Here is a 10,048-nt window from a genome sequence, read left to right as displayed (position 1 = left end):
TGAACCTTACTAGTCCTAGGAGCGTTTCTAATTATAGTTTTGATGAAGTGGTGAAAATCGTGGGGAATCATTTACAGCCTACACCGTCCATAATGGCGGAACGGTATCGGTTCCGGCAGCGGCGCCAGCAGGCGGGCGAGAACGTGGCACAATACGTGGCGGAGCTCAAGCGATTGTCCAGATACTGTGATTTTGGGGCGGTACTCGAGGACAACATGCGCGACCAGCTTGTGTGTGGAATCACAAGTGAGGTTATCCGGCAAAGGCTCTTCGCGGAGCAGAAACTCACTTACGCAACGGCGGTGACACTCGCAACCGCTTTAGAAACCGCGGAGAAAGATGCTGCATTGGTTGAGAGCAGCGGAAACCGTGGCCAGGTACAATCGCAAGAAGGGCTGAATGCCGTATATGCGGGCAATTCGCGGGGCGCGGAGCGGTGCACAGCATGCGGCGGCTACGATCATGTTGTTAAGGGCTGCAGGTTTACGTCGTACCAGTGCAGTGGGTGCAAGGCCATTGGGCATCTAAGAAGGGTTTGTCCTCGTCTGCAGCCGGTGCGGGAAGCGGGGCCTGCGAGGAGTTTCGGTAGCCGCAGCCACGGCCGTTCTAGGTCGCGGGGGCAGGGGCGCAAAGGACTAGCGACTCATTTTGTCACAGAATCGTTGGCTGATGCTGAGAAGGAAGAGGACGTGTCTTCCGAGGAGGAGCCGATGTACCAGATGTCTTTAAAGAATTATCCTGCGGTGAGCGTTCTTATCAATATAGATAGCAAAGTAGTACCTATGGAAGTGGACACGGGAAGTGCGTGTTCGTGTATAAGCGGGGACACTTATAAAAAACTTTTTAGTCATTTACCTTTGCAATCATGTGCAATTTCACTTAGATTGTATGATAAAAGTGTCATTAAACCCTTAGGTATGTTGCGTGTAATGTTGCATATAATGACATAAATAAAATGCTAGAATTATATGTAATAAACAATGGCACAATACCAATAATCGGTCGTCAATGGCTTGCCGAATTGTCAATTAAAACGCCTGCAATCAGAAAGTGTAGCGTAAATGTAAGGCAGTCTGTACCTGAGGTCAAACAAACGGAAATTGATTTAGATGTATGCACGCTTGTTGACAGATATTGTAAGTTGTTCGACGGAGCGCTGGGCCGGTACACGGGCGGCCGGGCGACGCTGCGCGTGCGCGAGGGCGCCGTGCCCGTGTACTGCCGTGCGCGTCCGCTGCCCTATTCACTACGCGGCCAGGTGGATGCTGAACTGGACGCTATGCTGCAATCTGGTATCATTGAACCCGTTGAATTTTCAGAATGGGCCACGCCATTAGTGCCCGTTGCTAAACCTAACGGTAAAATAAGGGTGTGTGCCGATTTTAAGATTACTCTTAACCCTGTTTTATTGGTGGATAGGTATCCGTTGCCAAAGGTTGACGACTTGTTTGCGGGGCTTAGTGGGGGTGAACATTTTACAAAAATTGATCTTTCGTCCGCTTACAACCAAATCGAGCTTGACGAAAGTTCAAAATTGTTTACAGTGGTTAATACTCACCGTGGTCTTTTCCGCTACAATCGTTTGGTTTTTGGTCTATCGTCTAGTCCGGGGATTTTTCAAAGGATTATGATTAATTTAATGAGGGATATACCCAATGTGTCGGTATTTTGTGACGACTTGTTAATAACGGGAAAGGACAGAAAATCTCATTTGGAGTCCCTAGCTGCAGTGTTTAAAACTTTAGATGCTAACGGATTAAAACTAAACAAAGACAAGTGTGTTTTTTTTGCTGATTCGGTGTCGTACTTAGGGCATATTATTGACAAAGGTGGAATTAGGACAGACCCGGAAAAGATAAGGGCAATACAAGAAATACCAGAACCAAACAATGTAACGGAATTACGATCCTTTATAGGGCTAGTTAATTTCTATGGAAGGTTTGTGCGGAATTTAAGCACTGTTTTATCGCCTTTGCACAATTTATTAAAAAAAGAAACGCCATGGGAATGGTCGGCTAGATGTAAAACGGCGTTTAAATATGTTAAAGACTTGCTAACGGGGGCGGAGGTATTGAGGCATTACGACCAGGATGATCAGCTGATTCTAACGTGTGATGCGTCTTCAGTAGGTATTGGCTGTGTGTTATCACAACCCCAGCGCGGCGGCGGCGCCGGCGAGGGGCGCGCGGGCGGGGAGCGCCCGGTCGCATACGCATCCCGTGCGCTGTCCCCGGCCGAACGCCAATATAGCCAAATACAGCGAGAAGCGCTTGCTATCATTTTTGCAGTTAAAAAATTCCACCAATACTTATATGGTAGGCGCTTCTTGCTGCGTACTGATCACAAACCCTTAGTGTCTATTTTTGGCCCAAAGGTGGGCGTTCCGTCTATGGCTGCAAGTAGGTTGCAAAGATGGGCCATAATTTTATCAGCGTATAATTACGATATCGAATACGTGCGTACGAATGACAACGGAGCGGACGGGCTGTCGCGGTTACCGTTACCTTTTAACAAGAGGCAAGATCCCGAACAGACCTACCTGCACTTTGCTCGCGACGCGTTTTTATTAGATTATAACATTCTCAAATTCGAAACCAGTAAAGATCCAATATTGAGCAGAGTAGTAAGTTTTGTTCGAGATGGTTGGCCGATTGAAAATGAAATGCGTCAACTGCAACCGTATTTCAATAGGCGCGCGGAGATTTATCTTGAATTAGGGTGTCTAATGTGGGGGCATCGTGTGATTGTTCCCGAAAAATGCAGAGGTCGCGTGTTGATGGAGCTACACGAGACCCATATGGGTATGGTTAAAATGAAAAGCTTAGCGCGTAGTTATGTATGGTGGGCTGGCATCGACGAGGCCATAGAGAATCTGTGCCGCGCGTGCGCGACGTGCGCCGCGCACGCCGCTGCGCCGCCGGCGCACGCCCCGCGCCCGTGGCCGTTTTGTGTTAGACCGTGGTCTCGGTTGCATGCAGATTTTTTGGGGCCGTTTGCGGGTGTGAAGTTTTTCGTCATTGTTGACTCCACTTCGAAATGGATAGAAATATTTAAAATGAAAACCACGACCGCGTCCGATGTAATTGGCAAATGTCGCCGTCTTTTCTCACAATTTGGATTACCTACCCAATTTGTTTCTGACAACGGACCACCTTTTACGAGTGAATCGTTTAAGTCGTTTTTAAGGTCGAATCACATTGAACAATGCTTAACAGCGCCTTATCACCCATCGTCTAATGGTGCGGCAGAGGTTGCAGTGCGTATTTGTAAAATTGTAATTAAAAAGGCTTTGAGTGACGGAGTTGATGTTGAAACGGCTCTCGATAGGTTTCTGTTGTTGTATAGAACAACGGAACACGCCACTACCGGCGAGAGCCCCGCTATTGTTTTGCAAAATAGGTCGTTACGGACGCGTCTTGATGCTATTAAACCCGATAGGTCAAAAAGGGTGGATCAAAAACAGCAATCACAAGTAGCAGCAGCGGGGGGTAGTTATCGAGGGTTTAGTTCGGGGGAAGAGGTCTACATTAAAGACTTTAGTCGTAATGGTGTAGGAGACTGGACGCCGGGTCAAATTGTTCAGCGTGTTGGATCAACTAACTACAGAGTTAGAGATAGTATTGGTAATGAGGGTCACCGGCACATTGACCAATTAAAACGGCGGTCTGGAGTATTCTTGGCAACGGGAGGTGGTGATACAACGGGTACAATAGACACGGGTAATCAAATCGATATTGATAACAAAGTAACAACCCCAAGCAAGGTGGATAGTAAGAGACCAGAGCAAGTTACAGCATCCACCAGCTCAGCAATAAATAAGCCTTCGGTTCAAAACGAATCGCCGGTTCGGGTTCAACCCTCAGCTCCCGTCGGTGAAGGCCTTGAGGCTAGAAATGCGCCTCGGCAAGAACCAAGCCCTGAGCCACCTTTATTATGTAAGAATAGACCCAAACGTGACAGGCCTACAGTAAGACGTTATGGGTTTGAATTTGATTAGTATATAAATATTGTATTAACCTATGTAATTAATTAAACTCACCTTAGTTATCCGACATTAGGTACTTATATACTGCTGTACCTAGTGAACTTGTAATGTTATAAATTAACTTTAAACATGTGGGTTAACTTAATATACAAACTACTTAAATAGTTGTAATTTATGTGTTAGCGCTGACTTAGTAGTAAGATGTATTAGCATATTAAAGTTGTTGTGTATTACCTATGTAAGTGTGACCTAAATTAAGTGGTGAGGTGTTATGTAGGTATATCGGAGGGTAGACTTAGATATGTCATGTGTCATGCGTCAGTCGCGAATATATGTCCTACAAGCCTCAAGCGTTGTTTTATTTCTCAGACAAATTAGTAATAATAGCTGCTTAGCGGTAAACATGTTCAGCGATAAGCTGTATTATGCGCCACGTGTGTTCCATTATACGTCTATTGGCTTCATAATAGTTCATTCGTGCTTCCTTAAAAAGTCAGCGTAATAAAAGCTGCTTAGCGGTAAACACGTTCAGCGATAAGCTGTATTATGCGTCACATGTGTTCCATTATACGTCTATTGGCTTCATATTAGTTCACTCGTGCTCCCTTAAAAGTCAGTGTAATAAAAGCTGCTTAGTGGTAAACATGTTAAGCGACAAGCTGTATTATGTGCCACATGTGTTCCATTATACGTCTATTAGGTTCATAATAGTTCACTTGTGCTCCCTTAATAAGTCAACGTAATAAAAGTCCACAATTACCTCCTTATACAGCACATGGCGTAATTTTATCCACTAAACAGACCTTATAACGGTTAAAGCATTTGATAACCCTTAAAGCTGTATAGGGTCGTAGCAAATATACCTTTATATCACTCTTTGCGTATTAATGGTAGTTTTCAGAGCCGTAATGCAGCTTTTAATCGGCCCTAAGCTATATAAATATCACTGAGATCTATTATACAGCTGTAGGACCACGAGTGTGCTCTTATAAGTGTCTTAATACGCACAGAGCGTTAGATAGAACTAAAAGTGAGTAGTTATAGAGCTATCTGTGCTACTTGGGATACTTATAGGAACTTAAATCACCAAGCATCATCACTAAGCTAGCAGTAAAGAAAACAAAGTAGACCTTAACATTCCATAAAACGGGACACTTCAAAGACATTCTGTTGAGCGAATTAACCTGCCAGAGACGTTTACTTTCGAAAACGATGACATCTTTATTGTAACATACATTTCTGTTAAACTTCAGTTCAGACAAATGTAAAGTATACAGTTCATCATTATTTCGTAACAAATACTAGTTGAGGCGACAGCGGCTGGGAAGATTTAAGACTTAACATATAAAGATTTTTTTTGTGTATTATTATTATTATTTGTATTCCGCTTACAAAGTAAGTAATAATACTGCCTAAAATGTAGCGTTTTAAGGCCTGGCCAAACACACGGCGCGACGCAGCGCCGCGTGATGCCTGTTTAAACAGGGCGCGCGCGGATCGCGCCGGCCTCACGCTCTCAACACGCCCTCATCGCGCGCGCGAACGCGGCGCGGTCGCGCGGGAACGCTACGCACCGCTCGCTGCCTAACGTCCGATCCGACTGATGTGTGACCCAGCGCGACGCGGTGGACGCAATGGGCCGCGCGGCGCGGGACGCGACAGAAGCGGGGCGTGATACCGGCGGGACGCAGTCTGTTTGACGTCGGTAACCGTTACCGACGTCAAGTAACCTGTTAGCATGTGCCGCGGTCGCGCGGCGCGACCGCGGCGCTGCGTCGCGCCGTGCGTTTGGCCAGGCCTTTAAAGTATCCTTTTTATTTTAATATTTAAACATACCGTTGGTAACCGTTAGGTTCGTATTAGTAATAAATGGTTGCCAAATGATATGATGGGATATAATTTTCGGCAATAATTTAGAAAACACACATAATATGTTTTGGATAGCCTAGTAAATACTCAGAAGGCTTTAATGTAGAGTTTCTACAGCCACGTTCTCATGCAGTATCAAAAATTATGCCACGCCGATTTCACGCCGATCACGCCGCCGCCGCCGGTCAAAAAATCATCGGACGCCGCCGCCGATGATTTTGCCATCGGCGCACATCTCTACCTTGGAGTGGCCGGCGCTGACCCATTGTGTATAGTTCGTAGTTTTGTAACAGAGCCCGGCGGCTAATCCTATTGTTTATTGTTAAGTAAAACCGCACGTGCTACTTACCTGCAAAAAAGGGTCATACTTATTCTATTTGACACCTGAGCGCGGGCTAGTCCAACGCTCAAAAAACCAGTGTAGGTGCGCTCTCCGATAACGCGCCTTTGTTACGCATCTCGATGACACATTTTAGACTGGCTCTGTAGTGTTCGACTCGCCGGCACTCAGTAACCGAAGTACGCAGGTTTTTATGCAGGTGGTTGTGGCACGTGGCACGAGCGGTTTTACTTAACAATAGACAATAGGATTAGCTCGGGCTCTGTTACAAAACTACGAACTATACAGGGGCTTTAATTAATATCACCATAAATCTAAAATTGGTGATTGAATTGGAGATAGACGCCAATTTCATTTCTGATCAAATCGACCGATTCTATCAGTCCCGTCTGGATACCACTTAAGGCTGGCGTTTGGTTTTCAGGGGGCCCACCGCGAAAACTGAAATTCGCAAATTGCGGGGATCTTTAACTTTTACTACTTCTTCTTCTTTAGGTGCCATATCCTCTATGGATGTCGGCTACCACAGTCCGGAACTCTTCTCTATTCGCAGCTTTTCTGCCATGGGGGCTAAAAGTTCTCTTTAGATGTAGTTCAGAGTACGCTGGAAACATAGCTGGGCATTAACTCGTTAATCCGTTAATCGTTAATTAACGAAGTTAAGATTTTGAGTAACGGATTAACTTTTAAGTTAACTTTAAAAACCTGTAACGGACTTGTTAACTTCCGTTAACTTTTCTTAAGTCCGTTAATCGTTAATACCTAAGTACCTACTCACACCAAGGCCGCGCGCTGCCTCAAATATAATCACTAGTATACCTTCGAGTGCTGCTGTGGAACGCCTGTTTTCGGCGGGAAAAGATATTTTTTCTCCAAAACGGGCGTCGCTATAAGACGACAATTTTAATATGCTCATGTTCATAAAGGGGAACATGCACCTTATGGCAGATGCTAGCGAATGATATTTTTATTGGCTATGCTATTATTAATTAGTAGATTAGTCTTTAATAAAAATCAAAATTTATGATTATTTCTCCTAGTTTTATAGTGTATAGGAAAATTAAACAAAAGTCCTCTCCTTCACGATTTTCGTCGACATCTCTTCTAAATACCTAAAACTGGTATGGATGTGTTCCTCGTGGTCTCTAGAATACGAATTGACCGGTTTTAGTTTATGGAGGGGGGACGGGTCGAAAAAAAGGGGGGGAAAGTGGTCGGCCGACCAGCATTGATATTTGTTCACATCTCGAGTCCTATGGGGCCGATCGGTTCATGTGAGGTGTCGTTTGAAAGAGTATTAAACGTGCTATTATTGTTTTATAATAACCGTAGTCATAACTGTAGTCGTTTACAAAATATTTTAAAATATATGATTTTTTACCGTGCATGGATGGCATAAGTATTGACAAAACATGCGTCTAACTCAATAAATTATAACTTTACCGCAATAAATGTTCTTACAAAATATACGAGAAATTTCATTAGCTTTCCAGAAACATAAGTTTTATTGGTGTATGATATTATATAACCAAGTAATGATGAATTTTGTTCAGCATGGGTCACTACGCACCATCACGTAAATGGCGGGCGACCGACCTCAACTGTTCATTATTTCTCGGGTTCTATTTTACTGATCAATTGGTGATGAATACCATTAGAAAGAATATTAAACGTAGTATAATTTGTTTCTAATAACCGTAGTCATAACTGTAGTCATTTACAAAATAATTGAAAATATATGATTTTTACCGTGCATGGACATAAGTACTGGTAAAACATGCTTCTAACTCAATAGATTATAACATTACCGCAATAAATGTTTTCAAAATATACGGAAAATTTTATGAGCTATCTAAAAATATAAGTTTTATTGCTGTATAATGTTGTATAACTATGTAATCATGAATTTTGTTCAGCATGAGTACTGTGCACCGTCACGTAAATGGAGCCCGGCCATGGTTGAGTTTTCATTATATTCCCGGTTCTATTTTTCTGATACTTGGTGGATACCATTTGCAAGCATATTAAATTTTCTGTGAATACTCGATTGTTTGAAATCTGAGGCCCAAAATTAACCATTTTAAAAATATTAAAGAAAATGTTTAATTTTTTTTTACCTAAGAGGTTTGCTTAGTCACTGAAATAATTTGAGAAAGAGATAATGTAGTAAATATAGCGTGAAATTTTTAGAATAAAATCAACAAACTATTTATTAACTTTCCAAAAATATTGTTTAGTTACCGTACAATTATAAATATATATGTAAGCCAGGACCAATTTCGCCAAGCAAGCAAGCAAACACACGGCGCGGCGAGCGCCTGGTAGACCAGCAGCATTCTATTATTGTTTGACAGTACATTTGATAATGTAAGTATCCAAAATGTGAGGTTCTGTTATAAAATATCGATATAAATGATGGTTTATTTGCTTTGTCTTTTATCACAGGAAACTTAAGTATGTTTTGACAAAAGCCCAGTTCTAGGTTCATAACATTGTTAAGTTCGTAGCTTTCATGATTGCAAGACCACTGCATATAAAGTACTTAATATCTGTGTTGTTATTTGACTCACATCTACACGTAAAACGTTTTCAAACCCACTCCGTAATTAATAATTTAAAATCACCTTGAGATCTGAGGCTTGTGGCGCTTTAAAGGGATATTTGTCGCCGGCACGCTCCAGGATGCAAAATAAGTGACTACTATTTGAGTAGCAGCGTAGGTCCACATAGGTGATAGTTTCAGCTTTAGATGGTAAATTAGCATTTATGGTCAATATTTGTAATAGGCACTCAAGAAGGTAATTGCACGTTATTTTTCTTTGCCACTATGTACTTTCGTTGCATTTTTGTAAGCTTACAATCTGATAACTTGAAGTAAAATCTAATGGCGAGTAAATAAAAACAAGTAATTATTTTAGTGCACTGATGCCGGCGTTATCTGCGGATTTATTTTGGCGAAATTAATTATACTGTCAACAACTAGGTACATATATGTATTATTAAAACAAAATTTTAAAGGGCCTCTGATTCTTTGCAAATTTATCTTAATGCAATATATTTTTATTTGTGGTCTACCACATTTAATTTTGGAAACAGTGAACAATAACTATCCGTGAATTCCGGTTTTAAGTATAGTAATAGTAACATTAGGTCAATATTGAGTAAAATATTTATATTTATTTACTATTTTATTTTGCTGTTTTTGCTTACCTATTGATTCATTGGCGTTTGGCACTGTAGTTTTAGCTTATATGTATGACTCTATTGACAGGTATGAGATTAGAGAGTACTACGGTATTTAAATAACGCTCGTCTGTAACTACATGATCTTAAATCTATAATAGCGACTCATAACTTCTCTGTTCGACTGTAAGTCATACAAGAGAGTTAAGTAGCGATTGCGATATAAGAGGCTATACGTAGAAGACTTTATCACGCGTTTAGAAACTTAAGTGCAAATTGCAGACTATTACGCATATACATGTTAAGGTTGTTCAATTCACTTTGAGCTATAAGCTATAACACTAGCAGCTTAACATGCATTATAGCGCCCAAAACATCTACTGTAGATCTTAAATCTTTAGATAAACCTTTTAAACACTTTTATGTCACCAGAGCCTGTAAAACTAAGACTAAACATGTAGCTATTCTAGAGCCAGGCTATGTCTTTAGGTAAGAAAATAGGTGCTAATTGTCGCCTAATTGTTTGTTGGGATTTATATGACGGTGCGCAGTGACCCATGCTGAACAAAATTCATTATTACTTGGTTATATAATATCAAACACCAATAAAACTTATGTTTTTGGAAAGCTTATGAAATGTCTCGTATATTTTGTAATTACATTAATAGCGG

Source organism: Cydia splendana, chromosome 6, assembly GCF_910591565.1.
Source record: "Cydia splendana chromosome 6, ilCydSple1.2, whole genome shotgun sequence".
Classification (NCBI taxonomy): domain Eukaryota; kingdom Metazoa; phylum Arthropoda; class Insecta; order Lepidoptera; family Tortricidae; genus Cydia; species Cydia splendana.
Note: the sequence above shows the minus strand (reverse complement) of the source record.